Source organism: Zingiber officinale, chromosome 2A (assembly GCF_018446385.1).
Source record: "Zingiber officinale cultivar Zhangliang chromosome 2A, Zo_v1.1, whole genome shotgun sequence".
NCBI classification, from domain to species: Eukaryota; Viridiplantae; Streptophyta; class Magnoliopsida; order Zingiberales; family Zingiberaceae; genus Zingiber; species Zingiber officinale.
This window is the reverse complement of record NC_055988.1, coordinates 35,568,970-35,585,002: the sequence shown is the minus strand read 5'-3', so window position 1 is coordinate 35,585,002 and position 16,033 is coordinate 35,568,970. Positions and strand designations below refer to the sequence as shown.

At 39.6% G+C, this 16,033-nt stretch overlaps 1 non-coding gene across 1 annotated transcript; it reads right to left on the bottom strand.

The window, feature by feature from the left end:
* Positions 1-3,204: 3,204 nt before the first annotated feature.
* Positions 3,205-3,311, bottom strand: LOC122044745. Its single transcript, XR_006129757.1, has one exon. It is a non-coding gene; the product is annotated as a small nucleolar RNA R71 (small nucleolar RNA).
* Positions 3,312-16,033: the final 12,722 nt, after the last annotated feature.

Sequence of the window (16,033 nt, the reverse complement as noted above, 5' to 3'; positions counted from 1 at the left end):
GGAACTAGGGCACTAAACACGCAAAAGTGCAGCGGAAAACATCTAGTTCATTTCCAGAAGATCCATGCGAAAGCAAACCATATACTAAGTACTAATTTTATACATGAGAAAGTTATTCCTTTTTTGCGTGCCCTTCGCAATCCTGATAGCAGTGTTTCTTTAGATGCGGATCTTAGCGCGATCAAGTGGTCGCACCTCTATGGTATCCACACGAACAAGTCTCGTTTGTCTCACAAACTCACCAAGTGGAGAATGAAACAACCAAAGGTTGTGCTAGCAACCCTTCTTGGAAGTTTCAGCCAAGTGGAAGAGAGGAGGAGGAAGATGAGCAAGAACACCAAAAGCTCATCATGAAAATGAATCCAAAAACTCCCTTTTATAGATCATGAAATTACCTCATGCCTTAATGTCAATTTCCTTGATTGACATTAATATTTGTCTTCATCCAATGAATCCAATGCATCCTATGCATGAGTAATTCAAATGGTTCACTCTTCATCAAATGAATCCAATGCATCCAATGCATACAATGCATGAGCAATTCAAATTGTTCACTCTTCATCCAATGCATCCAATGCATGAGTAATTCAAGTTGTACACTCCTCTTTCTTCATGAATTCAATTCATGAAATCATATAATGAGTCCAACTCATTAATCATCAAATATGAAATCATATAATGAGTCCAACTCATTAATCATCAATCCAATTGATTCAATGAGTCTAATTTGAATTGGACTCAATCCAATAGTTGGATTTAATTGAGTCTTACTCAATGAGTCTAATTTGAATTAGACTTAATCCAATGATTCATCATATGAATCCATCTCTATTGACTTGTTCTTTGTGTGTGACCCAATAGGTTCTCGTAACGTTGGCAATGTATCCAAATCAACATTTAAATACATAAGCAATGAGTGGCATCTAGCAAGGCATCATTGCTACCCAAGTGATGAGAATGTCAAGATCTGACTTTACCTTTCCGTGGCTATTATCTTGTATGACTCAATCCTTCTACCCTCGATATCTAGATTGATCAATGAGGCATAGACCGTGTCATCCTCTTATCAATCTTTATATTTCTTGATCTCTAAATAGACACACTCAATTAAATAAGTTCAATATCGCATATTGACTTATTTAAGCATGGTCATGCATTCTTGTGTCCTACTAATCAAGGGGTCTATAGATATCACTTCCATCATATGGAAGGGATAGATCCCATCTACATCACTTACATTCCTCCGCATAACTTATTGCATACCCAGTGATCGACTTTATGGTCCACCCTGTTACGAGTGACGTTTGTCGATACCAAAGTATACAATTCCTTATGTATAGAACCGTAATGACTTCAGGTCTAAGGATTATTCATACTAATAGTCACATGAGAATGTTTATGACACTCATATAATGATCTATGAAACATTCTCATGGCGGGTCATTCAGTATATATTCTCTAATATATACTCATGTGTCAACCTGATATCTCATATCCATGCCTTGTGAGATTAAGTCATCCATTGACCTACATGCTAGTCTCAACGCATTAATATTGTCCTTGCATATTGATACTTGACTAGGAATAGTTAAGAGTAGTGTTCTATATATATCTACAATATCTCACTATCATTTCAACTAATTGATATATTGTAGATTAGAACCTCCTACTCTATGACATTATTATACTTATTCATTCGGCACTGAATTGAAGTAAATATAATAACCAACTTTGTCTTTATTAATAATGAAATATGATACAAAGGAGCCTTTTACAATCATCTCATAATTAGTACTAGGGCTAATACTAACACGAGGGATTATGGAGAGGAGAGATTAGAGATTAGGTTATTATTTAGGGAGCACCTCCTACTGTTCTTTTATAATCTTTGCTGGCGGCTAAAAAGGAAAGATTCTAATAGAATTATGTTTTTAAATAAAATTTCCTTTTTTTATTCCTATTATGGATGGTTACAAAAAGGAAAGATTTTAACAAAATTAAAATCTCTCTTTTAAATCATTGTAAATAGTTATAAAAGGAAATAATTTTAAACAAAATTCTGTTTTAAATAAAATCTCGCTTTTATTACTATTATGGTCGGCCCCTTGCTTGGGCACCAAGCAAGGCTTGGTCGGCCCTCATCTTGGGCACCAAGCAAGGCTTGGTCGGCCCCTTGCTTGGGTTCTAAGCAAGGATGTGGCCGGCCCCTTTCTTGGGTAGGAAGTAAAAATAAAACGGGTGAATACGAGGCTTTATAGAGGTTACAATAGGGACCGAGAGGAGGAATTAGTTTTAGCCTCCTGATGAGCTTGAGCTTCCTGTGTTCGACTCAAACACTCAATTCAAGTTCGTCAATAATAACTCACACCACTAAAGAGTTATTATTAAACTACCGCACCAATCGCATATTACAATATGGGCTCCTACATATCATGTGCGTTAATCTTCCTATGTTTAAGATATCGTATGTCTGTTAATTAAATGTGTTACTAACAACTCACTTAATTAATATCTGACTCCAAGAGTAGTACCACTCAACTTTATTATCATGTCAGACTAAGTCCACCTGCAGGGTTTACATGATAATCCTTATGAGCTCCTCAAAGGGGCATCATCAACCTAAATAAATAGGACACAGTTTCCCTTTATAATCAACAACACACCATATAAATGGTACTATCTCCCAACTTATCAAACCTATTGATTTAACGAATAAATCTCACCCATTGATAAGTTAAAGAAATAAATACTAAGTATATGTGTTTGTTATTATATCGGGATTAAGAGTACGCACATCCATAATAATAGAGGTTCTATTTTTTTATATAGTCGGTATAAATCGAACAACCTCAAATGGTCCTGCTCAATACACACATAGTGTACTAGTGTAATTATATAGTCAAGACAAACTAATACCAAATTACACTACAACCGTTCCAATGGTTTGTCCCTATCCATCTTAGTTGTGAGCTACTATTTATAATTTATAAGGAACCGACAACATGATCTTCTGTGTGGCACCACACACCATGTTATTTACAATATAAATTAAATGAAAAACTACATCGACATATATATAAATATAAAATACAGACATTTGACCAAAGTGATTCTCATTTCAAAATATCTCAAAAATAGATGTTCATATAAAAGCTAGGCTTATAGTATACATCCCAACAGTTCTTTCCTCCAAGCAAAATAGCTCACCTGAGAAATCTCATAGCAAGCTTAAAATAGAATGAGGGAGAATCTTTGTACGAAACTTGGGATAGATTTTAGAGGATGCTCAGATTATGCCCCCACCATGGATTAGAAAAGTGATTAGTGATAATAACTTCTATAATGGGATTAACTATCAAACCAAGGTCTCCTTAGACTCTGTAGTTGGTGGGGCATTGATGAACAAAGGCCTTGATGAAGCAAAGAAAATCATTGAAAGTGTAGCATTCAACCACCATCAGTGGGCATTAGAGCATAGTGGCAACCCTATTAAAATCCTTAGAAAGTATGATGTTGATGCCTTGAGTTTAATTTCTCCAAAGATAGACACCTTGATAAAGAAGTTTGATTCAATAAACATAAATTAGGTAAATGTTATTGTCACCATTTGTGAAGTATGTGTTGGTCTAGGTGGGCTGGCAAGAGGGGGGTGAATTGCTTGTTAAAAACATGAACCTTTCCCGACTTTCAACTCAGATTAGTAGTAATAGTATAATTATAACAAGTAAATTAAACAACTACAAAATGAAAGAAGAGACAAAGAAAGTTACTTGGTTATAACCTAGGTGGTTGTTAATCCAAGACAAATGAAAAGCACTAAAAGTCTCCTTCGATGAAGACAGAGAAGCCTCTTACACTCGTTGAAAGCTCAAACAATTGCTAGGAAATGAATACTAGAGTTGATATCTATTTCCTAGATCCAAGGATCTTTTTATAGCCCTTGAAAAATTTTATCTAGGGCTAGAAGGTGCCTACAGGGAGGCAAACAAGGATAAAACTTTATCCTCGTCAATGGCTAATTTTTACCCAGTCTAAGGCGTCTTCAAGTGATTAAAGGCACCTTCCATGAAGGCTTGAAGGTGCCTTCAATAATGTCATTGTCTGGGGTTAGCGTCCCGGCCATGCACTTTTAGCTGTGTACCTGCATTTATCTCCCTCCATATCCGTGGGACCGGCTCTAGGGGGTCGCTGATCTGGCGGTTCCGCATGTTTTTGAAGGAACCTTCAATAGCTTAAAGGTACCTTCCACTAGAAAGGTGCAAGGGCACCTCCAACAGCTCCATTTTGCTCTTTCGCTGTTCCATTTGCTTGGGTGATTTCGGCCAACCAGAATAGCGTGCACCCGAACCCATTTTCCAGTCTTCTCCTCAAGCAGTCTTCCTTCCCGGCTTCTTGTCCCTTAGACCATCATGCGCGTCCTTCTCATCCACCGGTGTACTCTTCCACAGCATCTCGTCCCTCAAATGCACCAAGCTTGTCAGCTCCCTTCCTGCACCATCCTTTTAGCTAGTTACGTCTTCCGCTTGACTTCTTATGTTCTTAAGCTCCTACACACTTAGACACAAGGATCAAATGCACATGACCTAACTTAATTTGGTTAGCCACATCAAAACTACCATGGGGGTACTAACAATCTCTCCCTTTTTGATGTGCATTAACTCATGTTCAAGTTAAGGTTAAAGAATAAAAACATAATAACATGATAAAGGTATAACAACTATAATTATGCAATGATAGTAAAGCAATGAATTTAAACAAGTTAGTAGCAAAATCAAAATAAATATAAGAATAAAAATAATAACTCCCCCTTAATCCCCCTGAACTTCACTTATCTCCCACTTTGATCACATCAAAAAAAATTTGGAAAAATATAATAAAGTGTTAAAATTTGAACAAATTTCTAGGGGTATATTACAAACATTACCAGTAGGCTAATTTTGACACAAACATTTAACCAAAACAAATTTGTTTGTGAAAAAATTTTATAGCAGTTAACCGTCTTAACAGTTATTCAATTAAATATTAATTTTAATAATTGGCTTCCAGACTATGGTGAGGCACTAGGTCTTCTTAGATATTGGAACAACAACCACTTCTAGACAAAGTCTTTTAAAGAAATTAAATATTTAATTTTCTTTCTGAGACTTCTAGGTTTTTTTAAAAAAATTGAATGATAACACTTTAATCTAAATATGATCTTGGAACCTAGTACAAGTTCTTACCTACTGGATTTACTAAAAATTTGGGAGATATGTAACTTCTAGGGATTTTTCTAATTTGTCCCTGATTTTTCTAATGTGCCAGTTTAACCTACTATACTTTCTAAATTTTGGTTTTTGAAAGTTATTTAGTTTCAAACATGCATGTTCATTTTTCAAACTTTCGATTTGTATTTTCAATTTATCATTTTTTTAAAATTTTAAATTATCAAACAAATCTAAGGGGCATGCATTGGCTAATTGTCTTTTCAAGTCTATATTTTTTTTCTAATTTTACTAAATCCTTGGAAAGAATCTTAATAAGTTGAAATGACTTTTCAGGAGATAACGCACGTATCTAACTTACCTTGTATTCTGATGTTCCCCCTTCATCACAGCTTTTCTTTGATGATCCTCCTCCTTCATCAATGTTTATCTCTGAGCTGCTTGCATCTTCCTTTTGATAGACTGCTATTAGGGCTAGTCAGGCATAGGCTTCAACTTCGGATTCTGATGACGATGTTTCATCCCATGTCACCTTCAGGATTTTGAGCTTAGATTTCATTGATCTTTTTCCCTTGCCCTTCTCCTTTTTCTTTAGATCTCGGTAGTAATCTTTGATGTGCCCTTCTCCTTGGCAGTTGTAACACCGGACCTTCCTTTTACTTTGAGTTTATTTCTTTACCTGCGACTTATTAAATTTATTAGATTTAATAAATTTATTAAATTTTCTTACCATTAGGGCTACTTTGTCTTCATCAATTGATGCTTCAAAGTCTAGACCTTCCTTCTTGGCTTTCAAGGCAAGATTCTTGTTCGACTTTTCAATTTATTTAGGATCTGCACATCGATTTTCATGAAGTTCAAAAGTAGACAACAAATTCTCTAGTGTACTTACCTCGAAGTCCTTGGAGATGTAGTATAAATCTGTAAAATACCGGAAAATAGGCGAATATTAATAAGGGAATTTTCCGGAATTTTTGGAAATTTTTCGGGAATTTTTCGGAGCTCGTACGGACGAGTTAACGGGGATAAAAACGGGGCTCGGAAAAGCCTGTTTAGGCTACCCTGTTTTAATGAGGAAAAGTTTTATTTCCTTTTCCTTTATCTTTTCTTTTTCTTTTTCTTTTTCTCTTATTCTTTTCCCCGTGCTCGGCACCTTCTCCGCCCGTTCCTTTTCTCCTTCTTCCTCGCGCCGGTTTCCTCTCCCAAACCCGATCTTCTCCTCATCTCTCTCGCGTGCACACACTCTCCCCTCTGCCGCCGGCGACGAGAGCCGCCTCTCCTCTACTCTGCACAGTGTTGACGCCGGACGGAAGTGCCGCCGGTCTTCCTTGTGTGCCCTAGCGCCGCGGCTTCCTCTGCCCTAGCCCGACCGATCCCCCTTCTCCTCTTCCGAGCGCCGGCAGCCGGCCAAGCTCCTTTGCCCTAGCGTCGACAGTCGAGCCCTCTTCGCCGGGAGACCATGTGTCAAGCCGTGCCCTAGTCTCCAGCCGACGTCTCCTCGCCGGCAGTCCGAGTCCCTTCCACCTACGACCACTACAAGAGCTAGCCCACTAGTGTCGAGTTTCCTCTCGCACCTTTGCCATGATTCCACCAGCCAACCTCACTGTGACCTAGCGCTGTCGCCGGATCCTTATCACCTCCGACCAGTGGAGAGGAAGAGCGACTAGTTGAGGGTTGTGGAGCAACAAATACGGCTGAGAGGTATAGGTATCGTGTCCTGTGGATTTGGAATTTTATGCACTGTAGATTTCTTTTTGATCCAGCAACTCACTTTGGGTTCGGACAGGAGCAAGGAATTCCAGCCTAGTCTTTCCCTCTGTTAAATCTCCGGTAGAGAGGAAGAACTTGGCACCGTTGCAGGTAAGACATTTATGGGTATTTGGATTGATTGGGAATGCTGACATAGAGAGTAATAGATCCTTGCAGTGTCGGCAATAGACCGTTGGTAGCAATATTCTTTGGGAAGCAAGCTTTGGCAGCAACTTCTCCGACAGTGAGTTATCGGCTGAGGCATTCAACTCAGGTGAGTTTTGGTTTGAGCTTATTCTTGGGGATGATTTGGTCAAATAGATAAATTAAATTGTTGAATGAGGTTTGAGTTGTTTTAATTGGGAATTTTGAATAATGTGGAAACTCCAAGGTTTGAGTTGACTTGTGGATGTAGTGAAGAGGACTTTTGTAGATAGTTATCCAAATTATATTGTCTTGGGGGTTTGACACGATGTAGAAGAACCCAGTTTATTTTGTTGTTCTTAAGGATTTTTATTTAGCTATTCATTTGAGTTGTAGCTAAATAAAAATGTATATATGTTGGTGACACAGGACCTTGACATGAGACGAGCATCTCGACGTCAGATTTGGACTAGATTTGGATATCTCTTATTGGAGGCGGGTACTTTGACTTATGTCTTTTGATATGCATGATAAAGTGTTTAACATATAGAAAGAATTGTGTTTCCATTTGATTCGGTTGGTCATTACATGATCTGTTACATGTTGTTTGTTTATTTATTATGCACTGCATGTTATTATTTATCTGACCATACATGCTTTCGGTAGTGACCCAACCATGTGATACATCATGTTCAGGACCTAGGGTTTATATGATGCCCTATCTGTTTGTGTACCTTCCATCCGATACATTGACTTGTGGTACACCTTTTATTTATGTATGGATCTTGCTATGCTATTCATGAGATTGCCATGCTTAGTATCATGCATCATGTTTGCATGCTGTGTGATTGTCGGCTCCACTATGGTTGAGCCCATCGCCAGTTACATGTACTGCACACACCACCACCACCCATGGGTTAGTGGTATATCAGACAGGTGTGTGGCGGTTCTGCTGTTTGGCTCCGTTGGTCTGAGGACTCAGCGTGGTACAGTTCCGCTCTATTTGGCTCCGTTGGCATTTAGTGTAGCAGTGGTAGCCGGCAGATGGTGGACTCTGTTTGGCTCCGTTGGTCGACTCATGGGTAGTGTGATTTTTCCTCCCGTCATTGTGTCTGGGAGATGAGAGCATTGAGCTCCCCATTTGTGTGAGATGGTTGACTAGCGTCAGGGGTGACCAGGACATGTCATTGGCATCATATACATTTATGCATTTATTGTTTGTGATTGCTGCACTTTTATGCTGCATTGTATGGATGCATTTGATTGACATGCATACGGGATTATGATTTCTTCATCGACGACCTTCTTTTCCTTGATCCCGGTTAATACGATCTCCTCGATTTTTTTATTTTTCATTATTTATTCAGGAGACTGTACGCATATTTATTATACTGTTATTTGTTTTATTATGCATATCAATTGTACCGCTGAGTGTTGGACTCACCCCCATTGTTGATATTTTCAGGTTGAGGCTGTCCGGAGATCTCCAGTCGCTAGTCCCCGTTCTCTACTAGTTCGTTATTTGTTTTATTTTGGCCTTTTTCTATATCAGACTTTGTTTTAGTATTGTCTTTGGATTTTTCCTATGGATATTGTATGGAGTGATACCTTTTGATGGATTTTTGATATGATATTGGATTTCATTCTACTACGTGCCTGCCTGGACGGCAGAAGAGGTGAGTTCGTTGGATTTGAGCTTTACGAGTGTAGTGGAGTAGGGTGGATTTCGAGTCAGAGTCCTATTGTTATTGATTACTATTATTAACTGCATGGTTGTGACAGCCAGAGGCTGAATATCTTTATAAACTGCGTGGTGTTTGTTTTTATTTTTTTTGTTATCATTCCAGCCGCCTGTGGCTGATGTATATGTGATATGTAGAAAGTTTCATATTGTCCGCCGTACAGGGGAGATGCTGCCGAAATTTCTTCGGACAGAGACTCCTCTGGGGCGTGACAAAATCTACTAAGTATGATCATTTTGGAGTTCTCGGGAAGGTGTTGAGCGTGTATCAGATTGAATCTCGATTTGTTACCGATTCTCCAAGATTGTTGAGTTGAGTGATGAGTTCTTTGATATATGCTTAGAGTTGCGCTACCTTTTCTCCATGGTTCATCCGTAGGTTTATTAGCTGGGTTCGAAGGATGTCTCGCCTTCCTAACTTTACTTCTGAAGTACCTTCATGGAGTTCCAGGAATTTCTCTCAAAGTTCTTTGGTGAATTCATAGTTGCCGATTCGATTGACCTTCTGGGGTGGAAGGATGATCAGCAGATGGAACTCTGCTTTACCATTCGCTACGAAGTCAGCTTGTTCTTTCTTCGTCTATAAACACTCTTCCTTTCTAGTTCCATGTTGGTCCTTGGGGGTTATAAAAGCATATTTCATAATTAATAGGATCTCAAAGTCTATTTTAAAAAAATACTTCCATCCGGTGTTTCCATTGCACAATGTCTCCCTCAAACTTCGATCGATGAATGGTTGCACCGTCCATCGTTTCGTTGCCGGCACTAAAAGCTATTAATCTTTGTTACTTGATTACAACCTAAGTGATTGTTAATCTAAGACAAATAAAAAGCACTAAAAGTCTCCTTCGATGAAGGTGGAGAAGCCTTACACTTATTGAATGCTCAGACAATTGCTAGAAAATGAATATTAGAGTTGATATATATTTCCTAGCTCCAGGAGTCTTTTTATAGCCCTTGGACAAATTTATCCAGGATTGGAAGACACCTCCAACAAGATGGAAGGCGCTTCCAGCGAGGCAAGCGAGGATAAAACTTTATCCTCGCTAACAACCAATTTTTGCCCAATTTAAGGCGTCTTCAAGTGATTGAAGGTACCTTCCATGAAGGCTTGAAGGAACCTTCAATAGCTTGAAGGTGCCTTCCACCAGAAAGGCACGAGGGTGCCTCCAGTAGCTCTAGCAGCTCCATTTTGCTCTTTCGCTGCTTCGTTCGATTGGGTGATTTTGGCCAACCGAAATAGGGCTCACTGGAATCCATTTTTCGGCCTTCTCCTTGAGCAACCTTCCTCCCCGGCTTCTCGTCCCTCGGACTTCTGCGCGTGTCCTTATCGTCTACTGGTATACTCTTCCACAGCACTTCATCCCTTGGATGCACCAAGCACGTCGGCTCCCTTCCCGCGCCATCCTTCTCTCTAGCTGCGTCTTCCGCTCGACTTCTTATGTTCCTAAGCTCCTGCATACTTAGACACAAGGATCAAATACATAGGAACTAATTTAACTTGGTTGACCACATCAAAACTACCATGGGGTGCTAACAGTATGTGGAGATATGGAACATGCAAAAGAAGTTTGCCTACTTGAAGTCATTATAGTGTAGTTAGCTCAAATCAAATAAGTTCGCGCAATAGGAAACTTCAATACAAGATTGAACAACCAATACTCAAACACATACAAACCCGGATGGAAGAATCATCCGAACTTCTCTTACATAAGTAATCAAGACAAAGGGCAACCATCTTGGCAATAGCAGAACCACCAACCCTCAAAGACAAAGAAAATTCTTGAAGAAATACTTGCAAACCAAGTGGAATGAAAAATAACATCAAACAACTCAATGCAAGGATGAACAATACTGAAAAAACATTTGAAGATACTTGATAGTCAAGTAGCACAAGTGGCTAGTTCTTCTTCTAGAACTCAAGGGTCTTTTCTAGGAAAACCATAGCCCAATCCTACGGAACACTGCAATTTTGTTGAGTTAAGAAATAGATGGACCTTGGGAGAGCCCCAAGTAACTACTAACAAAGAAATTGAACAGCTTTGAGAGCCTTCTCCTTCCTCTTCAAATAAAGGTCTTGTTCAAGAGGAATTGGAGATTGAAGAGCCTCCACCAAAAAGAATTGCTCAACCAATTCCTTTTCCTCAATGAATTACAAAGGCTAAGAAGGATGAAAAATTTAAAAAGTTTCTTGAAAAAGTCAATGAACTCTGTATTGAAATCTCTCTCATCGATGTGTTGCAGCAAATGCACAAGTTCTTCAAATTCATGAGAGAGATCATCTTAAGCCGGAAAAAAAGATGGATATGAGATGATTGCATTAACCAAGGAGTGTATCACATTACTTTTGAATATGCTACTGCCTAAACTACAAGATCCAAGAATCTTTTCCATACCTTGAAAGATTGGTACTGCCGAGTTTGGTAAGGCTTTTTATGATTTGGGAGCAAGTGTAAGTCCTATACCTTATTCTGTTTGTAAAAAGCTTGGACTAAATGATCTGAAACTGACCACCATGGCACTACAACTAACAAATCACTCTTATAGATACCCCATAGGTATAATAGATGTGCTAGTGGAGTTAGGGAGCTTCATTGTTCCTATGGACTTTGTGGTCTTGGACATAGAAGAAGACCCAAAGATCTCTATAATTCTTGGTAGGTCTTTCCTTGTCACAGTTGGGGCTATGATTGATGTAAAGAACCACAAGTTCTCGTTGGTAGTCGGCAAGGAGAAACTTGAATTTGATTTATCAAAGGCCACTAATTCTTTTTTAGCTGTTAAAAGTTGTTATTATAGGTTGGATGGACTCCAACAAGAAGAAAAAGAACATCACCCTAAGGGGAGACCGTCAGACGAAGCACCTAGTTTGGCACGTAAAGAAAAGCGGCCTTGCTCCAAAAATGATAAATATATCATCCCAGCAAGAGTTCGGATGAAGGAAGGGCCAGAAACAACTTGCCACAATGGAGGGGAGCATCTCCCCTTCAAGGAAAGGCTCCTAGTTGAGCCAAGGGGTCGAGCTCATGACCTTAAACGAGAGTTTTTTGGGAGGAAACCTAAGAGTTCCTTTAGTTCATTTTATTTTCTTATTATATTTACTTATTTTTTAAGTTTAATTTGAGTTTATTTATCATTTTAGATTATCAACCTCCATGAGTTAGTCATGGACTTCTCTAGGGGTGTGGAGGCATTTAAAACAAAAACTACACGACTATGTCATTTCGGTCGCATGCTACATGCCACGACCTTGTAAGTCCACATGGTTGTGTGGCATTGGACTTAAGGTATTAATACCCTAAGTCACAGTCGTGCCTCCCAAAAGGCATGGTTGTGTGACCCTGCAGCACCTCCTCTTCTCCTCTTCTCCTTCTTCTTCCAAACCTCCTACAAAGCCCTTATTTCTTCTCCTCTTGCTAGATCTACTCCACCGAAGCATAGATTTGAATTTCCTTCCATTCCCACAAAAAGCTCTACACATCCCCTCTCAATTTTCTCTCTAAATTTTTCCCATAAGCAATCCTTCATCTTCTCCTTCCCCTCTCAGAGATCTCTCCCATCCCCTTCAAGAAGATCCCTCCCTCAACTCTTCTTTCCTCACAAGCTTAATTTCCCCTCTAGATTTGACATCATGTCCAACATTCTAAAAAGGTTTCAGAAAAGTGGTGGATCCAGTGTAGATGGTGAGGATCCCGACAAAGGAAAGGGGAAAGTTCTCGATACTAGAAAGGCAAAAGCAAAGGGCAAGGAAAAGTGTCAAGCACAAGACGAGGGTAACGAAAATACTTTTGCCATTATTTTTAGAAATGAAGAACAAAAATCTAGATTTGATGTACTAGTTACCCATAAATTAGTTTGCATAAGATATCTTGATTCTCATACCATGCAAGTTTTGGGGATTAAGGATGTTGATTCATTGATTAGCAACTCAGATTGGAATGATTTGATGTATATCAATCATCCAACCTATCCTTGTGTTACCCTAGAATTGTTAAGCTCTATAGAGACCAACTTCAATTCACATAATGACCATGATGGGAAGATTAGTTTTTGCATATTGAATCATGACTACCAATAAACTCTATATGACTTTAACAATTATTTTAGTTTGCCCATAGAGGAGTCTCATAAGTTTGATTATCCTTTCAATAGCAATTCTTTTTGGATTGAACTCACAGATTTGAATGATCCCTAAGACCCATCACACTCAAAAGCCTCATCTCTTCAAAACCCAGTCTTCCGTTACCTCTACCGAGTCATAAGTAAGACCATCTTTTGGCCAAGCTGAGAGTGACAAGGTTGTTAGAAACGTTGAGCTTTATTGTATATGGGCAATGTTGAACAAAGTTAATTTTGACTTAGATACCATTTTCTTCAAACTTTAGTGAGATTCGGTAAGGCTTCTATAGGGATGATTGCTTTCGGCGGGTTAATTACCCAAATTACTTTAAGCCTAGAGTATGAATCGTTTGGTCTAGACATCATTCATGGAAACTCTAGGCTAGACTTTGAGACTTTTTTAGCAATGAAAATGATTTGTCGAGATAAGAATGAATATGATTTTATTAGGAGAAACCATTTTTCACGTCTACTACCGATCCCCAACAGAACCACAGTTAGAAACTCGGTCAATTCGGTCATTAGGGACTTAGCACTCAAACATGCCTCAACCCTCGAAGATCACCACGAACCCTTTTCCTCTAGATACAGAGAGTCGGCCGGACAGGCTAAGTCGATAATAGATTCATTTGCCAATGGCAATATGACATTATTGGAGAAGTAGTTGGAACATTATAAGTTGGATATAATTCATCATGAAAGGTTTCAGAATATCTCTACCATTTCTGAATTATGTCAATGATTAATAGAGACTGAAAAGACATAATATTATTACTTAATTGACAAGCTGATTCATCTTATTTTAATGCTTCCTATTTCTACTACATCAATGAAACAATCATTCTTAGCTATGAAACTTCTTAAAACTTCCCTTCGAAATAAAACGGAAGAAGAGTTTTTGGTAGATTCTATACTTGTCTAAGATCTACACTAATTCAATAATTCATGAGTTCTATTTTACTATGTCATATTTTATAGTTAACATTAAAAATGTAAGTGTTTATTGATTATAAATCAGTCTATTATTATAGTGTTGGACACAAACAATCTGTAGCCGGAGATATACGGGGTATTAGCTGAATTTAAATACTCGAATTAAATTCAACTTACAATTAAGATGACCTGAGCTGATAATCTTAGGCTGCCAGCAGAGGCCGGTTTCTGCCAAGTGATGAAGGCAGTCTACACTGTGTTGACCGGGTGGGTGTAGCAGATCAGAAAGGTCGACCGAGCAGTAAGGCCGACCGGGCAAAGTATTCGTCAGATCAGAGAGGCAGGTCGGGCAGATCGCGAGGCAGGTCGGGCAGAGTAGACCGGCGAGTGAGAGGCAGACAGATTGGGAAGACAGGTCTGTCAGGAGGCAAACCGGGCAGCAGATAGGCCGAGCGGCAGATTGGTCGAAGCAACCAGGTCGGGCTATCAAAAGACTGGTCGACTGGGTGAGCTGATAGACCAGGCGAGAATCCCGAGCGGGCAGAGAAATCGATCGGGCGAACAAAGAGACCAACCAGGCGAGCTGACCGAGGCCTGCGAGGCGCAGTTTCCTTGAAACAGATTCGCCCACCTCCGACTGTGCTTCGAGGCTTACAAGGAACGTCTATTTCCCAGGATATAATGGTTGACCGTGAATCTGACCAAGCACTGGTGGTCACGGCGAGCTGAGTGGTACCCGAATGCTATCGCGACACTTTGCCCAGCAGGAGTTGCATGACAGAGGAGGGGAATGAGGAGGAGAGCTTCTGCTTTCTTCGCTGTGTGTCTCTATTTCTGCCTATGATCGCAGCCTCCTTATATAGGAGGCTCAGATCAAAGGCAGCGTTAATGACCTTAATGGTCATTATTAGCCGAGCAGTGAAACGGCCACCATTCCGTTCAATATTATTCGGCCGGTTTTATTCTGCATTAATCTCGAATTTAATGCATCCGTTTCACAACAGTAAAAAGATCAACGTGGCAAAATATTGGTTGTTCCACTTGGGCAAATTTTTGCCCCGACCGGTCTGGCATTCGTGTGCGCAGATCGCGCTCGCACATGAGTCAACTTGGTTCAGTGCAAATCCGGGTCCTGGATTTGCACCCCCCTGCGCACCCACGCATGAGAGAGAGTCTCTCTCCATGCATTTGTTCACAGCCTCAATGTATGTGAATCAATATAAATAAACAAAAGTGTCTTAAAACTCCCAATGTGGGACTAAAGTCTCATTCACAATGGAGCTTCTTCTCTTCCACCTCTTTCTCCATTCACACTTATTCAACAATCCCCCACATGAATGGAGATAGGGTAAGTAATAACATTCAGCAGTTGAGTCAAGTATAGGATAGGTAGGTTTTACCCTTTGAACCTTCCCTTGTGAAGATTTGGTTGCTTACTGGCTGATAGTAGACACAATGTCCTTGAACTATACTGTCGTCTATGTAAGCAGTGACAAATCTCACCCAAGACTCTCCTTGATACAACTTAGTTCTCATGAGTGTGTTCGTTCTTGGCCATGAACACACCTGGTTCTGTGAGAAGCTCTAAGAATTGTGCCTCCAATTCTCTTTGAAGCGGCCTCACTTCTTTCTCACATAGGTGATCCCTCAAGAGTTACCATCTACTCTTCTTGATCATTAAAAGTCCATCGGCTTACCCTGGTCTAGTCACTATTTCATTAGGTTATCCCCCTACAGTGTGTCTAGTTAGTGTAGATTAGTTGTCCCTTTGAACCTAGTTCTTGGGATCTCCAGTCAACATAGGTTGGGTGTCCTCTGCACTGATCGCTGACAATGGCATCAAGCCCATTCCTCTTGATGAGCTTGCAACTAACTCTCGATTTAACCCCTTGGTTAGCGGATCCGCTAGGTTATCTTTTGACTTCACATAGTCAACAGTGATAACTCCCATTGAGAGTAGTTGTCTAATGGTATTATGTCTATGACATATATGTCTAGACTTACCATTATACAGATGGCTTTGTGCCCGACTGATTGTTGATTGACTATCGCAATGTATGCAAATCGTCGGCACTAGTTTTGACCATCGTGGAATATCTTCTAAGAATTATCGTAGCCATTCAGCTCTTTACCACATTTGTCA